General features: G+C 42.0%; 1 protein-coding gene across 2 annotated transcripts in view; it reads left to right on the top strand.

Moving 5' to 3' along the window:
- Positions 1–278: 278 nt before the first annotated feature.
- The window catches only part of LOC124789511, an 88,288-nt gene continuing 63,518 nt past the window's right edge, over positions 279–25,048 (top strand). The window contains exon 1 of one of the 2 annotated variants that reach the window (XM_047256896.1): positions 279–398. The gene's annotated coding sequence lies outside the window, so the exon portion shown is untranslated. The remainder of the gene's footprint in view (positions 399–25,048) is intronic. The other variant, XM_047256897.1, reaches the window with a different exon arrangement.

Below are 25,048 nucleotides of genomic sequence, written 5' to 3'. Positions count from 1 at the left end.
AACCATGGAGTTTTATTTATTTTTACTTAATTTTTGGATGTAGTATTTCTGAAATGTAACACTGACAAGGAGTCGGCTTGAAAATAAGAAACGAAATTACTTAGTCCGAACTGATAATGTGGCTGAACCGTGCACGTATTTATGGCAAATAACACTCCTCGTGATATGTTTGCCTTGAGCGGAGTCCAGGGTCTTATCGCTTGTACCCAGTTGTAGCGGAACAGGAGAGGTCACGTGGAGATAAATGCGCGCGCGTGTGTGTGTGTGTGTGTGTGTGTGTGTGTGTGTGTGTGTGCGCGCGCTCGCTCGCTGGTCTGCAGTGGCCGAAGCGCTAACCCGCTCGCTGGCTGTTGTTGTAAGCGGTTATTCATATCGGCCACTCACTTCTCGCCGAACAGGTACTGTGAGCAGTAAGAGTTTTGTACAGTAAATTGTCCCATTGGAGTCAGTGGTGCAGCTTCCGATACGCATACCTCCTACGCTAGTGTGATGTTCAGTCTTTACTTCTGAGCTACAGTTCACCCAGCTGTCGCCGTTGACATTTGTTTACTTTGTTTTCTTCGCATGGCCTTGAAGTCCCTCCACTCTTTTGCGCTTTTGCTTTACTGGGTAGTTGGTAGGATTCCATTATTTGTTCATTCGGTTGGACGGGTCTTCCATGGGCCACGTGAGGACTTCTACCTCTCCCGGTATTGTAGTTGGAATTATTGTGTAAAATAGAAGATGAGACAATTATAATTCAGTCAGTTAATGAACTTGCTACTGTAAAAGTGTGGCCTGCTCGAGGAACTGTTGTGCCTGCTTCAGTGACTTGTGATATCTCGTATGTTGTCAATTTTATCATGGATCTGCCGTAATTTTCCCATGATTAGCTCTCATAAATTCCTAATATTTAGTTCTCCATATGTATCTGCTGTTTTTTGCGATCTGACTGACGCGTAACTGGTTTTTCTTTTTCTTTTTTTTTTTTTTTTTTTGGTCATCAGTCTACTGACTAGTTTGATGCCGCCCGCCACGAATTCCTTTCCTGTGCTAACCTCTTCATCTCAGAGTAGCACTTGCAACCTACGTCCTCAATTGTTTGCTTGACGTATTCCAATCTCTGTCTTCCTCTACAGTTTTTGCCCTCTACAGTTCCCTCTAGTACCATGGAAGTCATTCCCTCACGTCTTAGCAGACGCCCTATCATCCTGTCCCTTCTCCTCATCAGTGTTTTCCACATATTCCTTTCCTCTCCGATTCTGCGTAGAACCTCCTCATTCCTTACCTTATCAGTCCACCTAATTTTCAACATTCGTCTATAGCATCACATCTCAAATGCTTCGATTCTCTTCTGTTCCGGTTTTCCCACAGTCCATGTTTCACTACCCTACAATGCTGTACTCCAGACGTACATCCTCAGAAATTTCGTCCTCAAATTAAGGCCGGTATTTGCTATTAGTAGACTCCTCTTGGCCAGAAATGCCTTTTTTGCCATAGCGAGTCTGCTTTTGATGTCCTCCTTGCTCCGTCCGTCATTGGTTATTTTACTACCTAGGTAGCAGAATTCCTTAACTTCATTGACTTCGTGACCATCAATCCTGATGTTAAGTTTCTCGCTGTTCTCATTTCTACTACTTCTCATTACCTTCGTCTTTCTCCGATTTACTCTCAAACCATACTGTGTACTCATTAGACTGTTCATTCCGTTCAACAGATCATTTAATTCTTCTTCACTTTCACTCAGGATAGCAATGTCATCAGCGAATCGTATCATTGACATCCTTTCTTCACCTTGTATTTTAATTCCACTCCCGAACCTTTCTTTTATTTCCATCATTGCTTCCTCGATGTACAGATTGAAGAGTAGGGGCGAAAGGCTACAGCCTGGTCTTACACCCTTCTTAATACGAGCACTTCGTTCTTGATCGTCCACTCTTATTATTCCCTCTTGGTTGTCGTACATATTGTATATGACCCGTCTCTCCCTATAGCTTACCCCTACTTTTTTCAGAATCTCGAACAGCTTGCACCATTTTATATTGTCGAACGCTTTTTCCAGGTCGACAAATCCTATGAAAGTGTCTTGATTTTTCTTTAGCCTTGCTTCCATTATTAGCCATAACGTCAGAATTGCCTCTCTCGTCCCTTTACTTTTCCTAAAGCCAAACTGATCGTCACCTAGCGCATTCTCAATTTTCTTTTCCAGTCTTCTGTATATTATTCTTGTAAGCAGCTTCGATGCATGAGCTGTTAAGCTGATTGTGCGATAATTCTCGCACTTGTCAGCTCTTGCCGTCTTCGGAATTGTGTGGATGATGCTTCTCCGAAAGTCAGATGGTATATCACCGGACTCATATATTCTACACACCAACGTGAATAGTCGTTTTGTTGCCACTTCCCCCAATGATATTAGAAATTCTGATGGAATGTTATCTATCCCTTCTGCCTTATTTGACCGTAAGTCCTCCAAAGCTCTTTTAAATTCCGATTCTAATACTGGATCCCCTATCTCTTCTAAATCGACTCCTGTTTCTTCTTCTACCACCTAAGACAAATCTTCACCCTCATAGAGGCTTTCAATATATTCTTTCCACCTATCTGCTCTCTCCTCTGCATTTAACAGTGGAATTCCCGTTGCACTCTTAATGTTACCACCGTTGCTTTTAATGTCACCAAAGGTTGTTTTGACTTTCTTGTATGCTGAGTCTGTCCTTCCGACAATCATATCTTTTTCGATGTCTTCACATTTTTCCTGCAGCCATTTCGTCTTAGCTTCCCTGCACTTCCTATTTATTTCATTCCTCAACGACTTGTTTTTCTGCATTCCTGATTTTCCCGGAACATGTTTGTACTTCCTCCTTTCATCAATCAACTGAAGTATTTCTTCTGTTACCCATGGTTTCTTCGCAGCTACCTTCTTTGTACCTATGTTTTCCTTCCCAACTTCTGTGACGGCCCTTTTTAGAGATGTCCATTCCTCTTCAACTGTACTGCCTACTGCGCTATTCCTTATTGCTGTATCTATAGCGTTAGAGAACTTCAAACGTATCTCGTCATTCCTTAGTACTTCCGTATCCCACTTCTTTGCGTATTGATTCTTCCTGACTAATGTCTTGAACTTCAGCCTACTCTTCATCACTACTATATTGTGATCTGAGTCTATGCTCCTGGGTACGCCTTACAATCCAGTGTCTGATTTCGGTATCTCTATCTGACCATGATGTAATCTAATTGAAATCTTCCCGTATCTCCCGGCCTTTTCCAAGAATACCTCCCCCTCGTGTGATTCTTGAACAGGGTATTCGCTATTACTAGCTGAAACTTGTTACAGAACTCAATTAGTCTTTCTCCTCTTTCATTCCTTGTCCCAAGCCCATATTCTCCTGTAACCTTTTCTTCTACTCCTTCCCCTACAACTGCATTTCAGTCGTCCATGACTATTAGATTTTCGTCCCCCTTTACATACTGCATTACCCTTTCAATATCCTCATACACTTTCTCTATCTGTTCATCTTCAGCTTTCGTCGTCGGCATATATACCTGAACTATCGTTGTCGGTGTTGTTCTGCTGTCGATTCTGATTAGAACAACCCGGTCACTGAACTGTTCACAGTAACACACCCTCTGCCCTACCTTCCTATTCATAACGAATCCTACACCTGTTATACCATTTTCTGCTGCTGTTGATATTACCCGATACTCATCTGACCAGAAATCCTTGTCTTCCTTCCGCTTCACTTCACTGACCCCTACTATATCTAGATTGAGCCTTTGCATTTCCCTTTTCAGATTTTCTAGTTTCCCTACCACGTTCAAGCTTCTGACATTTCACGCCCCCACTCGTAGAACGTTATCCTCTCGTAGATTATTCAAATTTTTTCTCATGGTAACCTCCCCCTTGGCAGTCCCCTCCCGGAGATCCGAAAGGGGGACTATTCCGGAATCTTTTGCCAATGGAGAGATCATCATGACACTTCTTCAATTACAGGCCACATGTCCTGTGGATACACGTTACGTGTCTTTAATGCAGTTGTTTCCATTGCCTTCTGCATCCTCATGTCGTTGATCATTGTTGATTCTTTCGCCTTTAGGGGCAATTTCCCACTCCTAGGACAAGAGAGTGCCCTGAACCTCTATCCGCTCCTCCGCCCTCTTTGACAAGGCCGTTGGCAGAATGAGGCTGACTTCTTATGCTGGAAGTCTTCGGCCGCCAATGCTGATTATTTATCAAAATTTAGGCAGTGGCGGGGATCTAACCCGGGACCGAAGACGTTTTGATTATGAATGAAAGACGCTACCACTAGACCACTTGTTAAGCTCCGAGATAAGATACTATACACGACCGCCGGCCAGTGTGGCCAAGTGGTTCTAGGCGCTACAATCTGGAACCGCGCGACCACTAAGGTCGCAGGTTTGAATCCTGCCTCGGGCATGGATGTGTGTGATGTCCTTAGGTTAGTTAGGTTTAAGTAGTTCTAGGTTCTAGGGGAGTGATGACCTGAGCAGTTAAGTCCCATAGTGCTCAGAGCCATTTGAACTATACACGACCGCAGGTAATACTCTCGCTTTATTGAGACGCACTTTCGTATTAATGTCCAGTTCTCAGCTGAGGAGGAAGGGTAGCAGCGATTTCACCGTACCCATAGACCACTGTGGTTTGTCTTGGGCGTGGTATCTGACATTACGTTTCAAGTCAAAATTGCCACGCTGTTTGTATTTTATGGCTTTATAGTTGAAGTCATGTTCCAATCTTTGGAATTTTGGTGGCAAAATCGAGAAAGACAGGATTTTAGGACTGAATTGATCCTTAGTTTTGCTGTTTTATCTTTCTCTTTCTGTCAGTTGAGTCTTCAGTGTTCGAACGTTCGCAGCATGGTGCCGTCCACTCGTGACAGACACAGTACCGCCTGAAAACTGTGCAAGGAGTGTACTGTAGTGGATCGGAGTGTCTTCAGCAAATATCGAAGAGTGCTGAGGAAAAAAAACTGATCCCTGAAAGATTTTTGCTTTTGACATATTCGTTTCATCTTTGGCCTATTTTTACCACGATTCACCGTCGTTGGAGGTAGGTGGCTATCAGCTAACGAGAATCATGGTTTGTTGTCGCAGGCACGCCATCTGCTAGTGACATCTTCGCCTATATCTCTTCCTATGCCGCCTGGCAGCGCTCTGGTCATGTCGCAGAAAGGTACTTAAGGTATCTGTATCTTCCCTGCTCTAACGTCTTGTAAATCTAGGTAATTCGGGCTGCTTTGCCGATCGTGCGCTGTCCTTGCTTTCGCGTCAACTAACAAGCTGCTTATGTCAAACCTTTAACAGCGACAATTAAGAAATATGTAGATGTTTGTGATCTCCGTAAATTCCGCGACTCAGCGTCGTGACTTCTGAGGGATTCCCACACTTTCTTGATTTTTGTACTGGAAATCATTACGTATTTATGAACTAAAACCACTAACTAAAGTGATTCGATTCCATTAGTCAGGAGTACCGTCCGATTTTTTTCCAAAATACAAACATTAAATCACAAAGCTGCACAAAATAATCTTTTATTTTATTTGCGCAGAAAAGATGAACAGGTTCAAGACAATTTACATATAGAGCAGCTATATCAACATGTAAAAATGAAATACTGTCGAAGTTCAGTGAATTATTCTCGAACAAAATGCCAGTTGAGGATGCGAATATTTTGCGGAAAACCAACGGTCAAGCATGTGGCTGTCATTTATGATGACTGTAATCCTACATCTACATCTGCATGGATACTCTGCAAATCACTCTTAAGTGCCTGACAGAGGATCCATCTAGCCACCTTCATAATAATTCTTTATTATTCCGCTTTCGAACAGAGTGTGGCAAAAACGAACACCTACATCTTTCCGTGCGAGGTCTGATTCCCTTTATTTTATTATGATAATCGTTTCTCCCTATATAGGTCGGCATCAACAAAATATTTCTGCATCCAAAGCAGAAAGTTAGTGTCTGAAATTTCGTGAGAAACCCCGCGGTTCCGAGAAAAGCCTTTGTTTTAATAATGTCCACCCCAAACCTTGTATCATATCTGTGACACTCCCTCTCAGATTTCTCGATAATACAAAACGTGCTGCCCTTCTTTGAACTCCCTCGAAGTACTCTGTTAATCTTCGTTTTTATTCAGTTTGAGTAAAATAAAGTGTGCAAAATTTTCTGTTGAGTTTCTTCCGAAGCAGAAACACATTCGTAACTGATGTATTGGCTATTTTGTAACTATTTAGTGGTTTCCTCAAAAGACACACAACTTCTCCAGCAACGCAGATTCATTTCATTTGTACATGATTCCTCGCAAGCTGAAATTCTTTTCATAATTTGCGGTTCATGCTTAACTTCTTGGCAGCACACGTTAGTGTGTGCCGCCATTTTTTTCTAAACCCTAAAGATTCGTTGTGAATTTTTGTATCTTCTTTTTATCGACTATGAGTGAAGTGATACTGTCGTTTCTCAGATTCCACATTTATTTTAGGAGCTTGATAGTTTTTCCGGTGTTTTTTATACTCGTATTAAATGTTGTAAGTCAGTCTTGTTTCCCACGCTACACGTAAATTTGTGTTCTTGCATCTATGTGTCGCTGTGACCTTCTATAGTTCTGTTAGGTACTTTATATATTTCCTACGTTAAATAGCTCTTGTAATTGGCTGTGTATGTTGTATTAGGTCTTTGGACTATACATGTTTGTTTCTTGATTGGAAGATATCAGTACTTTAGTTCGCTGCCAAAGTTAAGCATGTGTTGGATGCTTTTCTCCGTTATTCTTCCTTGGAGGTTTAATCAATGCGCCAAAACTTGTTTCTTGTCCAACATTTGAAAAGAGCAAAAACAAGACTCCCTAGAAATCATACAATGGATTTTGGTTCGCATTTTCATAACCAAACGTAGAGGGAAATACGGACAATCGGGTACCAAATTCACCAGTTCGAGATCCAGTTCAAAAAAATTAAATTTCTTCAATTTTATCAGCATAATTAAGAAAAACTTACTTATTGATAAAAGGGAAACTGATTCACAAACAGCTAATACTAGCCATGCAAGTGAAATATTTTGATTTATCAAATCACAACATAAAAAGAAACTCGCCTGCTTTCTCTTGATCTATATACATTTAATAATAATAGATTACCCATTGATATATACATATATATTTCACGCTTTAAGAGCAAAACTAAAATTTAAAAAATTTTGAGAAAAGAACGGTGAGTTATCTTCTGAAATGATTTGTCTAAAATTAAGAAATAAAGAGGGTTATAGAAATATTTGACGCTTGTTTGAATGATGTTCGAAATCATGTGTAATAAATGAGGTTCGATTGAGAATTTAGTGTTCATTGCTTAACTTAGAATCTCACAATTTTGCAGCAGAGGTCTAGAACGTATTTGTCTGATGAAATTTCACTCAGTGATCTCTTTAGGTCCCTTGCTGCACATGATTTCGACCATCATTCAAAACTGCGTCAAATGTTTCCATAATCTGATTTCTTAGTTTTAGGTGAATCACTTCAAAAACATTTGAGTGTATTATTTTTCATATTTCTATGTTCTATGTAATTATAAGCTATAAATATCTTCACATATTTCATTCGTGTTACTTCTTTCAATAAGTTTCATTATTTTATAATGCTGTTTCATTGGTTAGTCGTGGTAAATCCATACCTGATCACTGAATTTTAATAACCTTCAACGCTGAACACAAAATATCGTTCACTGTTAGTTGTTTATAATCACTAAATTTTTTCACTTGAACTGATGGTACGTAAGTGATTTCCATAAGACACAGCAGGACCCAGGTATAACCTTCGTTAAGCAGAGCTGTGTCTGTCGTACATGCTCCTTTTTCTGTATGCTCATGTGGCAGAAGCTAACTGGTCTACCAAAATTTTCAGATATACGACTGCTAGGTATGGATTATCGTATGTAATATTTGTAAGCTTAATACATCAATCCACCTGACACTGGAAGACATCGTTGTTGGCTAGAGTTTACTAAAGGGTGTCCCAAATAAATCCAAATCATAGTGTCATCGGTGCTATGTCAAAATTACTTATGTAAATGAGAGAAATTTCTTGCTCTGTGCTCAGTTAACAGCGTACTGCTTGCTAAAGGCAGGGATTCCGGTTCAAGTCCGATTCGGGTTGGGTTGTTTTGGGGGAAGAGACCAAACAGCGAGGTCATCGGTCTCATCGGATTAGGGAAGGATGGGGAAGGAAGTCGGCCGTGCCCTTTGAAAGGAACGATCCTAGCATTTGCCTGGAGCGATTTAGGGAAATCACGGAAAACCTAAATCAGGATGGCCGGACGCGGGATTGAACCGTCGTCCTCCGATTCGGGAACGTTGGTCACATGTAAGCTTTAGCAAATATCTGTAGATTCTGAGAGTTATTACACCTGGTATTACAGATTTTTACAAGTTCATTTAAGCTGACATCCGTATTCCAATTGCACTGTTCGCTGCTACCATAATTTGTCAAAGTTTCTGGCGGTTCCACCTGCTTTATTTATTTCTTCGTTTGTTGTCCGCGGTGTCGACGTACTGCGTTGCTACACTGGCTGAAAAATGGGGTTTATAATTTGGACATTGACTACGGTAAATAAAATACCCGACAGATGCTCAGTTGCGTTTCACTGTCTTTTCTGTCACTTTTCACAACCCCCCCCCCCCCCAATATACACATTAATATGGCCAGTGCACCATTGTTTAGCTTTCGATAAGCCTCATTAATAGATAGCAGTCAAACCTCCACCTCTTCCACCTCTTGTTGAACATCTACGGGCAGTAAAAGCCTAACCACAAAGTTCACAGTTCTTGAAGAATAAAAAGGTACATATGGATCAGACACTGTCAGTGTTTCAACACACGGCCTGTTGGTGTCACATTTATTTCACTGTTGATTTGATGCTTTGTTGTCGTTCTAAGCAACACAGATTCCTCGTCTGAAATTCGGCCTTGGACTGACTGTCTCGCGACCAAAAATAAGCCCTTATATATCCTCACAATAATAGATACTGAAACAACACATTGTTCAAAGTTAAATTTACAGAAATTATAATTAAAACTTAACACATTAAATTAACTGAATGCATCGAAAATTGCATGTTTTTAACAGTTTCTTCTATTGCAAGAGTTAGGCCGAATTATTTGTTTACATCTTGAAATTAACAAATATAGTTACATAAACAATACTTTTGACAAAATTGTTAATTACTCTGGAATTAATTAAGGGCTGACTTTGCTAACGTGTTTTCGAATATAGCCAAATAACTACTATAAGATTACTAGTATTTCGTCTTCCAAGTGTTTATAATTAGTACAAATTTTATATTTGTTTATATGTCAACAATAGAAGTTAAGTTACGAAGCAATTACTGATTTCGCCCTATAATGAAAGATATTATCTAGGAATTGTCAAAATAAATTAGAAAATCAATTACATACATAAAACTAAGCACAAAATTAGATCTGGTGATATATTCTTTAAAGCTGACGGCCAGCCTTTCTCTTTTATGAAAATACAGATTATACTCACGTATGTTAATGGTAATTAGTTCAAAACTTCAATAAGTATACTTTTTCTACAACTACAATTGGTTGTTTTGGTCATCATTTTAATTCTGTCTTATTTCAAACAAATTGCAATGTATGTGCACTTAGTTTTTGCTGAGTACTCTCTTGTTGTGCATTTATTTGGTTTACATGTGTGTTATGGTAACGGCATTGTTTTTAACTCTCTAGGAATCAAAATGTAAAAACATCTTACATATGCATAATGTGTATGTAGTTACAACAGATGATGCCTTAGTGATAAAGTGAAATGAGTCTGTGAAACTGACCTCATTTATAGTATGGTTAAGATGGGGAAACAGTTGTTATGTAACAGCTGCTTTAGTGATGGCTATTAAAACAAAAATATCCCAGCTTGCTTCGTCACAGGTTTACATTTATCTAAATGTCTTTAAGTCATACCAATTGCTAAAGCATTGGCTGTGTAATGCAAAAAATGTAATTAACTATTTTTATTTTTGCTAATGCTCTTATGTTTCGGCTCAGAGAGTTATCGCTATTTGGGAGTTTCATTTCATTTTCTTGTAAGCTGTATTCCGCTCATTTCAGTTTTTCTTCATGCCCATTTGAGTACGTCTGTGTACCTTAATGCTCGACCACTTTTGTAACAGAGTATAGGTCTACAGTCTGATCATTTATGACTTGCCTTGGCCAAATGGATGCTATGGTTACTTGCTTTCTAACGAGCGGCTTGGGGTAGTGGCTAACGTGCAGTCTTCACATTTGGGAAAACTGGGGTTGATGTTGACTTTACAAATCTAGATTTTCCGTGCTTGCTCAGAATCGCTTCTTACTTTTTTATTACCCACCTGACTTGTTTCATATGGCCCGCTATAAATTCCACTTCTGTGTCAACCCCCTGGTCTAGTACTTGCACCTACCATCCTCGGATATTATATTCAAATCTTCGTCAGAGTTCACCTGATGATGTGGGTTTTAGCGCCACGAAACCGGTAATGATACAGTTGTAAAGGACCAAATACAGCTGAAACGATTATTGATATCCAAGACTTTGTCATAGTTTTTACCCTCGGCTGCTACCTATAGTTACGTGGAAGCTATTCTCTGATGCTTCAGCACTTGGCTTATCATCCTGTCCTTTTTTCTTGTTTTCCACGTGTTTCTTTCATTTCGGGTTCTGTGGAGAACCTAATTTTCAACATTCTTTTAGAGCACCGCATGTAAAACGCTCCGATTCTGTTCTTTCCCCTGTATTGGTAGAATCCATGAATCACTACCAAAAACGAACATTCTAAGAAATTTCTTCCTGAAATGGAGGCCGGTGTTTGATATTAGATTTCTTTTGATCAGGAATTTCCTCTTTTAATGTGCTATTCCGTCTTTTTATGTTCTACTTGTTTCGTCTATCATCTGTTATTTTGACTTCCGGTTTACTCTCAGTTCGTAGTGTGCCTTCATTAGATTGTTCGTTCCATTCAACAGGTGTAATTCTACCTCACTTTCACAACGTCATCAACAAATGTTATAATTGATACCGTGTCACCCTGAATTTTAACATCAGCATCAGAATGTTTCTTTTATTTAGGTCGTTGCACTTCTATGTATAAACGACAGTTCACGGTAACAATATATTCCAAAAAGCCGAACGAGAAAATTCGATTTTTCTGGGGGTAATATCTCGGATTCTATTGATCACAAAGATAAGGGATCAAGTGTCTTGCGTAGTCCTTGGCCTAGCGACCATTCCTGTAGCTATAGGAAGAACGGGCATACTGTAGCTATCCTACAGTGCTGAGTCAAAATTTAAAACACTGCACGCTCCATTTAGGCCAGGCAAGTCGAGCAAATGTGTTGATTCTTTTGCATTGGATGTTGTCTAGAGTTTACCTGTGGCAGTTTATGAAACCACCACTTGTTCGTGGGCAGTCTCTGAGAAAACCCCGAAAGACGATGACTTTTGGGTAGCAACAGCACCAGTTGTGTGGATTTTTACAATGTGTTCTCAATATGACGTTCTGGGGGAACATTGAATAGTTTTTCGATGTCATTACCCGTTAGCGAGATCCAGAGATTCAAAGTTAGCGTATTTATGCACGTAATATCCGGTCTGAGATGTAAATGTAGTTTTGACTGATGCAGTGAACACATTGCAGGGTCTAGAGTCATTGCAAGGGCTCTGAAGCCATTCAACTACGTTTCTAGCCAGCATTTTTCACAAATAAATCTTTACGATGCGTTGTCTCTTAGTGTGCACTTTTTGCCTATACGAATATGTGCAAAGTGGTACTGAAATGCCACAAAATGGTCTAAAAGGATCTTAACATGCCTGAAAAGAACTTAAAATGGCTGTAAAAAATTATTAAAATAGGAAAGACTGCCAATTCAGTAAAATATTTCTAATAACTTTTTACTCTTTTAAGGTCGAAATCACAAGCCGCGAAGTTTCGATGACTTGCTGTCAATGAGGCAAGTATCCACAAAAAAATATGAAGCAAACACTTCTGTGTTTGTTGTTTATATGTTTCAAAGTATATAAATATGTCTAATTACATAAATAGACTGTCAAACTTAACTGACCTATAGAATTCTTTTTATATATGCAGGCAAAAGAAGGGAACCAGAGGAATAATCCTTCTGTCGGAGCACAAAAAGGGAATATGTTCCTCTTTAAAAGACTCTGACAGAAAATTGGCGAATCAGTTGCCTCAGTCCTTATTTTGCGTTCCTACCAAACATTTTGCGTGCTAATGTATTCGCACTTTTTTGCGTTGAAAGGCAGAAAGACAGTGACGGTGAAAGAGAAGGGAGACAGTGCCAGTGAGACAGAAAAGGAGAGAGGAGACAGTGATGGTGCGAGAGAAAAAGTGGCAGTGAAAGAGAAAGAGAGCTGGATGAAGACAATAGCAGTGGGAGCCAAAGAGAGAGAAGAAACAGTTGAAATGAAAGATGCAGATGAGTGGGGAATGTACACGGGCTTGTGGGAGGATTTGTACCCTCCCTGACCAGCGAACCTTACCACGTAGGTATAGGGGTGGGCGCATTTTAGACAGGGGAAAAATAAGTTCAACCCCCCTCTCCCCAGAAATTTTGAGCTGCCGAGGTATGGTGGGGACAGTGAGAGAGGGGAAAACGGTAAAATGAGACAGTTAACTGAAAGAGGAGACAGCAGCAGTGGGATATGTTGTAAATCAGTGGGTGAAAAAGGAGACAGCGGGAGAGAGTCATGTATACGTAGTGGGCGTGAGAGGGAGGTTCTGAGTAAAAGTCTTAGCTGCACAGAGAGATTGGGTAAAAGGATTTGGAATGTTCTGCGTTAAGCGCGAATATGTTCGAAGCAAAAATTTTTGGTGATGGAAGCGGAATGAGGATTGAGAAAACTGGTTTCCCACTTTGTGTAACCGTCATCTAAAGAGGAGCATATTCAACATTTTTTTTTTTTTGCTCTGATAGGAACATTTTTTACTAGCTATATATTGCATCATACTGTATGGAACCGGGGACCTAGAAACGACGGAGAGGCTTCGTCCCCGCCGTAGCCCTCAGTGGTTCACAACCCACAACAGGCTACAGCAGACCACTCACCCTACCGCCGCCCCACACTGAACCCAGGGTTATTGTGCGGTTCAGCCCCCAGTGGACCCCCACGGGAACGTCTCACTCCAGACGAGTGTAGCCCCAATGTTTGCGTGGTAGAGTAATTATGATGTATGCGTACGTGGAGAAAGTGTTTGCGCAGCAATCGCCGACATAGTGTAACTGAGGCGGAATAAGGGGAACCAATCCGCATTCACCGAGGCATATGGAAAACCGGCTTAAAAACCATCCACAGACTGGCCTGCACACCGGACCTCCGATACTTAGCCGCCGGACGGATTCGTACCGGGGACCGGCACGCCTTGCCGCCCGGAAAGCAATGCGTTAGACCGCATGGCTAACCGGGCAGGTTTTACCTGCATGTTATTCGTCTTTTCCTGTGTCTTTCACCTATTTTAGAACATCTTGAACCATCTTACATGTCAAACAGATTTTCTAGGTTGGTTGGTTGGTTGGTTGGTTGGTTGGTCTAAAGAAGGGCACCAAACTGCAAGGTCATCGGTCCCATAGGATTTGGGAAGGATTGGGAAGGAAGTCGGCCGTGCCCTTTCTAAGGAACCATCCGAGCATTTGCCTCAAGCGATTTAGGAAAATCACGGAAAACGTAAACCAGGATGGCCATACGCGTCGTCCTCCCGAATGCGAGTCCGGTGGGTAACTGCTGCGCCGCCTTGCTCTGTATTTTCTAGGTCAACGGATCCTATGAAGGTTTCTTAAGTCTTGCTTCCATTAACAAGCGCGAAGTCAGTACTGCCTCTCTGGTGCCCTTACCTTTCTTAAAGCCAAACTGATCGTCATCTAACAAATGCTCATTTCCTACTATCCATGTCTACTATTCCTTCCTCTACTCCGGCATCTAATCGCCCATATTTATTCAACTGCCATCTCGCTGGATGTATTAAACTACACTTTCAGAATCCTCACGTTCTTTCTCTCTTCCTTGATCTTCTGATTGTGACATCTTTCTCTTCTCTGCTTTACTATCCATGCCGTATCCTACACTTCTTACACAATTTGTTGTTGCTGTTAAGCTTACTTTATATTCACTTGACTATAAATGTTTATCTTCTTTCCAGTTCACTTCACTGGCCCCCACTATACGTAGGCTGAGTCTTCAGACTTTCTGATTTCTCTACCACAGTCAGGCTTCTTGCATTCCAAAGGCTGACTTGTAGATTGTTGCCGTTTCGTTAGTCACTGAATCTTTGGCAGTTCCCTCCCAGAGATTCCGGAGGAAAACTAACCAGAAATATTTTGCCAATGGAGAGATCATCGTGACGTCGTTTCAGTTTTAGGTGACATGTCGTATAAACAAACATTGTTTCTCTAATGCAGCTGTCTCCATTGCCTTCTGAATTCTCATGCCGACGATTTTCGATGGATCTTCCACATTTTAAGTGTTGTTGCCCACCCCAAGGGCATGATGGTGCCCTGAACCTCAGTCAGCTTCCGTTACCCTCCCCAAATTCATGTTTCTTTTACATCGTTAAAGATTTCGTCGTGAACAGCTTACTACCTACCTATCCACCTTGTCCTTCTCTTTTTATTTATTTATGAATAGCGCTACAAAGGAACTGCCGTTAATGGGCCTTTTAGCGCCTTCAGTCGACGTTAGATGATTTAATATTTCCGACATTCATCTGTCAACAGAAAGAAAGAGAAACATATGCATCCACATGTCCTGTAAAATTTATGTCTCGTAAAATTTCTAGCAAACGTAATGATACTTCTTATCGGCGTCCTGCATCTGAAGGTTGGCTGTTTCCGTTGACATAGGATAGACTCTACAGTTCGGAGCTCTGCCGTATTTTGGTAAAATTCGGTGATTTTTATCTCTGATGGCATGTCTTACTGCGTCCATATAAACTGTGGCTTAAAGACGTTGATTTTATTGCCCATGGAGAAAAGGGGAAGGAGGAATTAAATTCAAAATTCAATGTACCATAAACAATTAATGCATTCGGAAAATATGGTACAGTAGGTCTTATATTTGGGTTAAAATATCGATGAAAATTTAAAATGAAGGAAAAATTTTACTGAGTTTTTCAGACAGCTTAATTCAGTAACAATACCTCTTCTGTTAATTGTTAGTCTGGGAAACAAACAAATCAGCTTTTTGACGTACGGGTATTTTTTCATATTTCTACTCACTAATGCAATATGGAATAATTTTCGGAACAGCGCATTACTTCAAAACAATATACTGATTGTCGAAAAGCCAGCAGTGACAATAATGCGAGATCAGCTGTAGTTGTGTTGTAGGCTCTTCGTCAATGAATGTAGACGAACACTGATAGCATGCCTATTAAAGCTGAAAATTATGTTTACATTGTCATTTACTTTGGTCATTTCCATCATGACAGATGAAAGACAGTTACGTCAATTTTTATAAATTTACGAAACTGTGCTGTCTTGTATTCTGTAAAAGGCCAGAAAGCGTACATGCCAAATCACTTATACGCAGTCCGTAAAATGACTCGTTATAAAATGACTTGTTACACATCGTTTTGACAGAAATTGCCCAACTAAACAACCAACCAACCTATCTACACTCCTGGAAATTGAAATAAGAACACCGTGAATTCATTGTCCCAGGAAGGGGAAACTTTATTGGCACATTCCTGGGGTCAGATACATCACATGATCACACTGACAGAACCACAGGCACATAGACACAGGCAACAGAGCATGCACAATGTCGGCACTAGTACAGTGTATATCCACCTTTCGCAGCAATGCAGGCTGCTATTCTCCCATGGAGATGATCGTAGAGATGCTGGATGTAGTCCTGTGGAACGGCTCGCCATGCCATTTCCACCTGGCGCCTCAGTTGGACCAGCGTTCATGCTGGACGTGCAGACCGCGTGAGACGACGCTTCATCCAGTCCCAAACATGCTCAATGGGGGACAGATCCGGAGATCTTGCTGGCCAGGGTAGTTGACTTACACCTTCTAGAGCACGTTGGGTGGCACGGGATACATGCGGACGTGCGTTGTCCTGTTGGAACAGCAAGGTCCCTTGCCGGTCTAGGAATGGTAGAACGATGGGTTCGATGACGGTTTGGATGTACCGTGCACTATTCAGTGTCCCCTCAACGATCACCAGTGGTGTACGGCCAGTGTAGGAGATCGCTCCCCACACCATGATGCCGGGTGTTGGCCCTGTGTGCCTCGGTCGTATGCGGTCCTGATTGTGGCGCTCACCTGCATGGCGCCAAACACGCATACGACCATCATTGGCACCAAGGCAGAAGTGACTCTCATCGCTGAAGACGACACGTCTCCATTCGTCCCTCCATTCACGCCTGTCGCGACACCACTGGAGGGGGGCTGCACGATGTTGGGGCGTGAGCGGAAGACGGCCTAACGGTGTGCGGGACCGTAGCCCAGCTTCATGGAGACGGTTGCGAATGGTCCTCGCCGATACCCCAGGAGCAACAGTGTCCCTAATTTGCTGGGAAGTGGCGGTGCGGTCCCCTACGGCACTGCGTAGGATCCTACGGTCTTGGCGTGCATCCGTGCGTCGCTGCGGTCCGGTCCCTGGTCGACGAGCACGTGCACCTTCCGCCGACCACTGGCGACAACATCGATGTACTGTGGAGACCTCACGCCCCACGTGTTGAGCAATTCGGCGGTACGTCCACCCGGCCTCCCGCATGCCCACTATACGCCCTCGCTCAAAGTCCGTCAACTGCACATACGGTTCACGTCCACGCTGTCGCAGCATGCTACCAGTGTTAAAGACTGCGATGGAGCTCCGTATGCCACGGCAAACTGGCTGACACTGACGGCGGCGGTGCACAAATGCTGCGCAGCTAGCGCCATTCGACGGCCAACACCGCGGTTCCTGGTGTGTCCGCAGTGCCGTGCGTGTGATCATTGCTTGTACAGCCCTCTCGCAGTGTCCGGAGCAAGTATGGTGGGTCTGACACACCGGTGTCAATGTGTTCTTTTTTCCATTTCCGGGAGTGTATATACCCATTTGTGTCGGTCGATTTAAAGGACTTATTTGGGTTATACGGATGTTTCGGAGCGAGCTCTGTACTGGAGCCGATGTCTCTATGCTGTTGATCTATAAAAATGAGGTGGGAAGACGGTGGCACTGAATAAACATACTTTTGTTTTCATTGGTAAATCGTTCCTAATAAATACTGGAGCTTCTGCTCTCACAAGTCACATATTTTCTGGTTTTCCTGTTGTGCGTAAGTCGATGATAATTATCTAATGTAACACACGAGTGTTTGACAGGAGCTAAGAACCCATGAATTTGTATATTATTACTGAATTGTGTTCTGTTCTTTGAAAAATATATTGTACTGGACTTATCGGCACTTTTTACAGTTTGATATACCGGATATCACTTCCAGCGTAAGTACTGCGTCAGGTGCTGCACGTGAACCAGTACACAAGCGACAAGGCTCCAATCACCGCTTGCGCTGTGGACCATTCCTCGGACTCTGGCTGGTAGCGTATCGGCTTTAGCCAAGCTTGACAAGTTACTAGCGGTCTTGGAAAATAGTCCCAGATACCTGTTACCCAATTTAGAACTTGAGGTGTTTGCGTCATTAGTTGTAGCCCATGAAGCTGTAGACAAACTGAAAATCGACAAAAAACAGCAGAGATTCGATGACCAGTTCCGATATCCTGTCATCCTGTCCCTTATCCTTATCAGTGTTTTCCACAAATTTCTTTCCTCTCTGATTCTGCGCAGAGCCTACTCATTCCTTACCTTATCAGTCCACCTAATTTTCAACATTCGTCTGTGGCACCACATCTCAAATGCTTCGATTCTCTTCTGTTCCGGTTTCCCCAGGGTCCATGTTTCACTACCATACAATGCTGTACTCCAGACGTACATCCTCAGAAATTTCTTCCTCAAACTAAGGCCAATATTTGATATTAGTAGACTTCTCTTGGCCAGGAATGCCATTTTCGCCATTGTTAGTCTGCTTTTGATGTCCTCCTTGCTCCGTCCGTCATTGGTTATTTTACTGCCTAGGTAGCAACATTCCGTAACTTCATCTACTTCGTGACCATCAATCCTGAAGTTTCTCACTGTTCTTATTTCTACTACTTCTCATTACCTTCGTCTTTCTTCGATTTAGTCTCAATCCATACTCTGTAGACTGTTCATTCCGTTTAGCAGATCATGTAATTCTTCTTCACTTTCACTCAGAATAGCAACGTCGTCAGCGAATCGTATCATTGATATCCTTTCACCTTGAAATTTAATTCCGCTCGTGAACCTTTCTTTAATTTCCATCACTGCTTCCTCGATGTACAGATTGAACAGTAGGGTCGAAAGACTACATCCTTGTCTTACACACTTTTTAATACGAGCTCTTCGTTCATGGTCGTCCACTCTCATTATTCCCTCTCTGCTATTGTACATATTTTCAGAATTTCGAACATATTGCACCATTTTACAATGTCGAACGCTTTTTTCAGGTCGACAGATCCTGTGAACGTGTCTTGATTTTTCTTTAGTCTTGCTTCCATTATCAACCACAACGTCAGAATTTCCTCTCTCGTGCCTTTACCTTTCCTAAAGCCAAACTGATCATCATCAAACGCATCCTCAATTTTCTTTTCCATTGTTTTGAATATTATTCTTGTAAGCAGCTTGGATGCATGAGCTGTTAAGCTGATTGTATGTTAATTCTCGTACTTGTCAGCTCTTGCCGTCTTCGGAATTGTGTGGATGATGCTTTTCCGAAAGTCAGATGGTATATCGCCAGAGTCACACATTCTACGCACCAACGTGAGTAGTCGTTTTGTTGCCACTTCGCCCAATGATTTTAGAAATTCTGATGGAATGTTATCTATCCCTTCTGCCTTATTTGATCTTAAGTCCTCCAAAGCTCTTTTAAGTTCTTATCCTAATACTGGATACCCTATCTGTTCTAAATCAACTCCTATTCCTTCTTCTGTCACGTCACACAAATCTTCCCCCTCATAGAGGCTTTCAATGTATTCTTTCCACCTATCCGCTCTCTCCTCTGCATTTAACAGTAGAATTCCCGTTGTACTCTTAATGTTACCATCCTTATGTTTAATGTCACCGAAGGTTGTTTTGACTTTCCTGTATGCTGAGACTGTCCTTCCGACAGCCATTTCTTTTTCAATGTCTTCACATTTTTCCTGCAGCCATTTCGTCTTAGCTTCCCTGTACTTCCTATTTATTTCATTCGTCAGCGACTTGTATTTCTGTATTCCTGAGATTCCTCGAACTTTTTGTGCTTCCTCCTTTCACCGATCAGTTGAAGTATTTCTTTTGTTACCCAAGGGTTCTTTGCAGTTACCTCCTTTGTACCTATATTTTCCTTCCCAACTTCTGTGATGGCCCTTTTTAGAGATGTCCATTCCTCTTCAGCTGTGCTGCCTACTGAGCTATTCCTTATTGCTGTATCTACAGCCTTAGAAAATTTCAATCGTATCTCGTCATTCCTTAGTACTTCCGTATCCCACTTCTTTGCGTATTGATTCTTCCTGACTAATGTCTTGAACTTCAGCCTACTCCTCATCTCTAGTATATTGAGATCTGTATCTGCTCCTGGGTACGCCTTACAATCCAGTATCTGGTTTCGGAATCTCTGCCTGACCATGATGTAATCTAACTGAAATTTCGGGTATCACCCAGCCTTTTCCAAGTATATCTCCTCTTGTTATTCTTGAACAGGGTATTCGCTATTACTAACTGAAACTTGTTACAGAAGTCAGTTAGTCTTTCTTCTCTCTCATTCCTTGTCACAAGCCCATATTCTCCTGTAACCTTTTCCTTTACTCCTTCCCTTACAACTGCATTCCAGTCCTCCAAGACTATTGGATTTTCATCCCCCTGTACGTATTGAATTACCTTTTCAATATACTCATACACCTTGTCTATCTCTTCATCTTCAGTTTGCGACGTCGGCATGTACACCTGAACTTTCGTTATCGGTGTTGGTTTGCTGTCGATTCTTATAAGAACAACCCTGTCACTGAACTGTTCACAGTAACGCACTCTCTGCCCTACCTTCCTATTCATAACGAATCCTACTCCAGTTTACCATTTTCTGCTGCTGTTGATATTACCCTATACTTATCTGACCAGAAATCCTTGTCTTCTTTCCACATCACTTCGCTGACCCCTACTATATCTAGATTGAACATTTGCATATCCCTTTTCAGATTTTCTCGTTTCCCTATCACGTTCGAGCTTCTGACATTCCACGCCCCGGCTCGTCGTACGTTATCCTCTAGTTGATTATTCAATATTTTTCTCGTGGCCACCTCCCCTTTGGTAGTCCCCTCCCGGAGATCCGAATGGGGACTATTCCGGAATCTTTTCCCCATGGAAAGATCTTCATGATACTTCTCAAATTACAGGCCACATGTACTGTGGATACACGTTGTGTATCTTTAATGCAATGGTTTCCATTGCCTTCTGCATCCTCATGTCGTTGATCGTAGCCAACTCTTCCCGCCTTTGAGGGCAGTTTCCTATCCCTAGGACAAGAGAGTGCTCTGAACCTGTGTCCGCTCCTCCGCCCTTTTTGACAAGTCCGTTGGCAGAATGAGGGTGACTTCTTATGTCGGAAGTCTTTGGCCGCCAATGCTGATTATTAATCAAAATTTAAGCAGCGATGGGATTCGAACCCAGGACTGAAGACGGTTTGATTATGAATCGAAAGACGCTACCACGTGTGCTACAACATATTACTTTAGTTTTTGTGACGGATAGATTGATCCTGAAATGCTGTTTCTTCTGATGAAGCATGGTGGTACTGCAACTAACTGCTGCAGGGTGTGCGTCATGGATTGACTATTCCTGAAATGGTTTTCTTTTTTTCCTGATGTGCAGTTGATGTTTTTCTTCTGCACGTCCTCATCAGTTACACCAAGAGCCTCTACACGTTTTAAAAACAGGAGAGCGGTTTGCAAATAGTGCAACCCGTACTATAACCTCTGATATGTTTGAGAACAATACACTCCCATCTTTTTTCAGACAACTAACAACTAACGGAAAGACCTACAGTTATTTCATTTAACAGAACACAAAAACACACACTGCCAATGCGCTTGACAGTATTATCAGGTGATTTTTCATAAAATCTTTCCAATAAATTGTCGCAAACCTAGTGTCCAGCAACAGTAACCGAATCGATTAGTTTACTCACTACCACAGTTTGCGTGGTTTCAGTTTGAGTGTGTGCACTACTGTGAGAGAAAATGCCGATGACACAAGTCTGAAGTGCTTTATGGCACAACGGCTTTCCTCTTACTTCTTGCCTATGCCGGTCCTCACTCGTATAGTACAGATGAAATCGTTGCGTTACCAGTCTGAGGAACAGGCCGGAGTGAATGAGGTGATCGGTGTCGTATTGGTTCGCTCGCAACGCCGAACACAGTGCTGCATTGTCTGTAAGACACCGTGGAGATGATATATCAATCTGTCTTTAAAGTGTGTAGATACTGTTATTGTGGTCTTCTGTTCAAAGACTGGTTTCATGCAGCGCTGCATGCTACTCTAATACAGAAAAATTAGCATGGTCGATGTCCCATTTACACATTCGCTTCGATAGGAAGACCCACCTCCTGTGAATGATGCTTGTATTCTTTTTTCACTGGGAATGAGAAGACTCTGGGAAGACTCTTGAACACTCTTACTATAGATCAGTGAGATGAAACGCGTCTGGTTGTAGCCAGCCTCGCACTTCATTCTAATTATTCACGCTTACCGATTGAGTAATATGACAGGGAGATTTTTTTTCAAGAATGTATGGCTTAATTCTCTGGGAAATACGTGACAATTTACCGCCCTTAATTTTAATACATCATGCTATACTGAATCGCTGTGTAGTTAGAGAGCAGAACAGCAGATCGGTGGCCAGGGAACGCCTTTAGGCTCGGGTGGCGGCCAAGTCAGTGTCCAAGGAACTGGACGTCCGCAGTCTAATGTGTAGGCGAAGTGGCGGGAGGTTTCGCCACGGTCCTTCAGGTGGACGGCCGGTTCCTCTGTTCAACGGGATTAGCATTTCCTTGATCTAGCAGCGCCTGGGCTGACGTTATTCGCAAGCCTCCCCCCTCCCCCACTCCCTCCACATGCTAGCGTGATGCCATGATATTTTCTAATAGCGTCTCCAAACTGCTATCAACCACGAGCATAGTGGGCGCTGGTGTCCGGTCGGCAGGCGGTAAAGGTATGCCACTCCCGGTGCCTTAACAAAATAACGTCACTTCGTAACGCTGGCAAAGCAAAACTCCATCGTCAGGACCAGTACCGTTGCTCGCGGGCCCTTTCAGGGGCAGCTATTAGAAACATAATCCACTTGGACTTTATATGGGAAAGTATGGCTGAGTTACGACTTGTCGGCATTCGCAAACTATGGAAACGATGGCTTCGTCAGTACTCAAAACTTTCCGAAAAAGATCAGAATATTTTGTATTATGAGTTTCTGACACAAGATTCCACTGGCATAGATAGAGTCGTTCATTTAGAATGTCTTGCGAATAGTTATTGGCATCCGGTCTCGTAAACTGACACACGCCCGGGAGAGCGGTGTGCTGACCACATGCCCTCGTATACGCGTCCGGTGACGCCTGTGGGTGAGGATGACACGGCGGCCGGCCGGTACCGTTGGACCTTCATGGCCCGTTCGCATGCAGTTTAGTTTTATTAGTTTTTGGCAGCATCGCGAGGGCAGAAGCGGAAAGCGCAAGTTTTTCGGAACATAACTGAGACTTGAGCCTTCTTGAGAGGCAGTCAGGAGATATCCTTTTTCGGAGAACCTTGGGAGGGCAAAGCAGGGGCAGAGGCTGATGTGTCGCTTACGTGGCAGACCATCACTCTCTGCACTTCTTCGTACCTCGGTATAGTTTAACTTGTTTAAGTTTACTCAGGAATGTGGCAAGCAAGAGCACTCGCGGCGGAAATGCCCTGTTCCCGACCTCTCGGCTATGTCAGGTTTTTTAGTATGTTTATCCATCTCACTTAACAAATCGATGCAATCATCGTGATCAGAACGACCCCGCGTATAAAGTCAATTAGATTCGCCGTGAAGCTTTGTTACCAGAGTAAATTCAATTCCTTTGTAGATCGTACCACTCACCCCAACAGTTAACGTGATTATTTCCTGAACTCACGTTCAGCACTTGTTTCTTACCAGAGAGAGAATCTGAGTAGCTATTTTTCTCCAGTGATAACTTACGTGCGATTAAATTGTCAATAAATCAAAATGTTTGTGAATTCTTGTTTTATTCCAGTAGCCATCTGTTCCCAGCACTACTAATATTTATTAAATTCGTGCAGGACCCACAGCTGCGGTTCATACGTCAGGGTGATTCTTCGCTGCCGTTTCCTTGCACTTACGTCATTACCATACATCTGAATCGTTGTGCAGCTATACTGCGTATAGGGGATATTCGCTGCATTGCGAAGTCTCATTTAATAAAGTATAGCCATGGCGTCTTCCAGTGAGTAGTATTAACTGTTTATGTGAAAGAATCTTTAAGTTCCTGTGGTTGCTATAAGACCGATGCGTGACGTTTCTCTCTTGACGGTTTTTTGACTTTAGTCTGTGTTGTGAGTACTGGTAAATTTGTTGTGGATCTGTTTTGGAGTTCTTAAATTAACTGGCCGTTCGTTATATATTTCCTTCTTGAATCCTAGATGCGGATGCGAATTTTGAACATTATTAGTTTCCATTATCTCCAGTGTGTCGCCAATGAGATCTGTTTTGGAGCCCATAGTTCTTTACGGTTGCCTTGAGATTCTAAGTCTTTTAATGGTTGCCATAATTGTTAGTTAGTTAGTTTCATGTTCATGAATGATGTGGAAAACGAGTTCTTTTACATTCACATCGACAAATTAATTTGTAAATATGGCTCTATGCAGGAATATTTACAAGGTCTCTTTTTTATTTTCTTACTGATGAGTCCATCTTGTCCCCCTATATTTCTTTATTCTGCTGTCACGATACGTAATTCGTATTGAGGTCTGTGTGCTCTGCATTTTCTGCGGATATCGGTAGATCTCTCAATGTCTCCTTTGTTAGTGTTTCTGATGCCGTAATTCCTGTAGTAGTTATCAAAGTTAAACCTGTTGATTAGGATATGCGTCAGCATTTGTCGATTTACCGATAGCCTTCTGAGTTAGGTAGTCATTCGCTGTTTTTGTGTTTTATTTTAATGCTTGCTTGTTTTGTTATAGGGCCGTTGAGCGTCTACCAGTTGATAATTTGTCCTGACAAAGCCACTGACGGAATTGACATTCGTCTAAGATTTCTGAAGACTAGGGCGTTTTCATATGGATCCCTCTTAGTGCTCCGAATTCAATGTTTGTTGTTACATTTCCGTTTATTTTACTTACCAAACTTAGCAACTAAATCTCTCTCCAAGTGCGGTGCAATGATTTGGTTCATATTGCAATGAAGACAGGTAAACTAAGGTATCCGTCAGAGTGTGGCATTAGGTCACATATTACTTTCATTTTATGTCAATGATGTGTCACCAGTCCTCTTCTACCGTTAATTCCACATGTAGATTGATGCCTTCCAGTTATATCTAAGTGCAAAACAAATGAAGAGAGCTATCGAAAATATCAGTGCTAAACTGTTCGAACTATTAAAATGGTCTCAAAATACAATGTTAAAACTCATTACAGTCAAAACCCAAACGGTCATGGTTGGTCATTGTGGGCCCATCAGCCAAAATGTCGAGAAACTCTACCTTCTTCAATCCAAAATGGAACAAATGTCAATATTCTCCCTCAGAAAAGTGATCTCGTGAAATAACAGATGAAAAGATAAACAGAGCGGAGAACATAGCTGCAATGTGCAAGAGGATATCAGCGTCTGTCTATACACAAAGAAAAGATATAAAGATCTTGCATTTTGACCTGATAAAGAAAGTTGTACAAACGCTTATACTTCCAGTTGTTCATTAC

This window comes from Schistocerca piceifrons, chromosome 3, assembly GCF_021461385.2.
Source record: "Schistocerca piceifrons isolate TAMUIC-IGC-003096 chromosome 3, iqSchPice1.1, whole genome shotgun sequence".
Lineage (NCBI taxonomy): Eukaryota > Metazoa > Arthropoda > Insecta > Orthoptera > Acrididae > Schistocerca > Schistocerca piceifrons.
The sequence above is the reverse complement of the archived record's forward strand: the minus strand, read 5'-3'. Positions and strand labels throughout refer to the sequence as shown.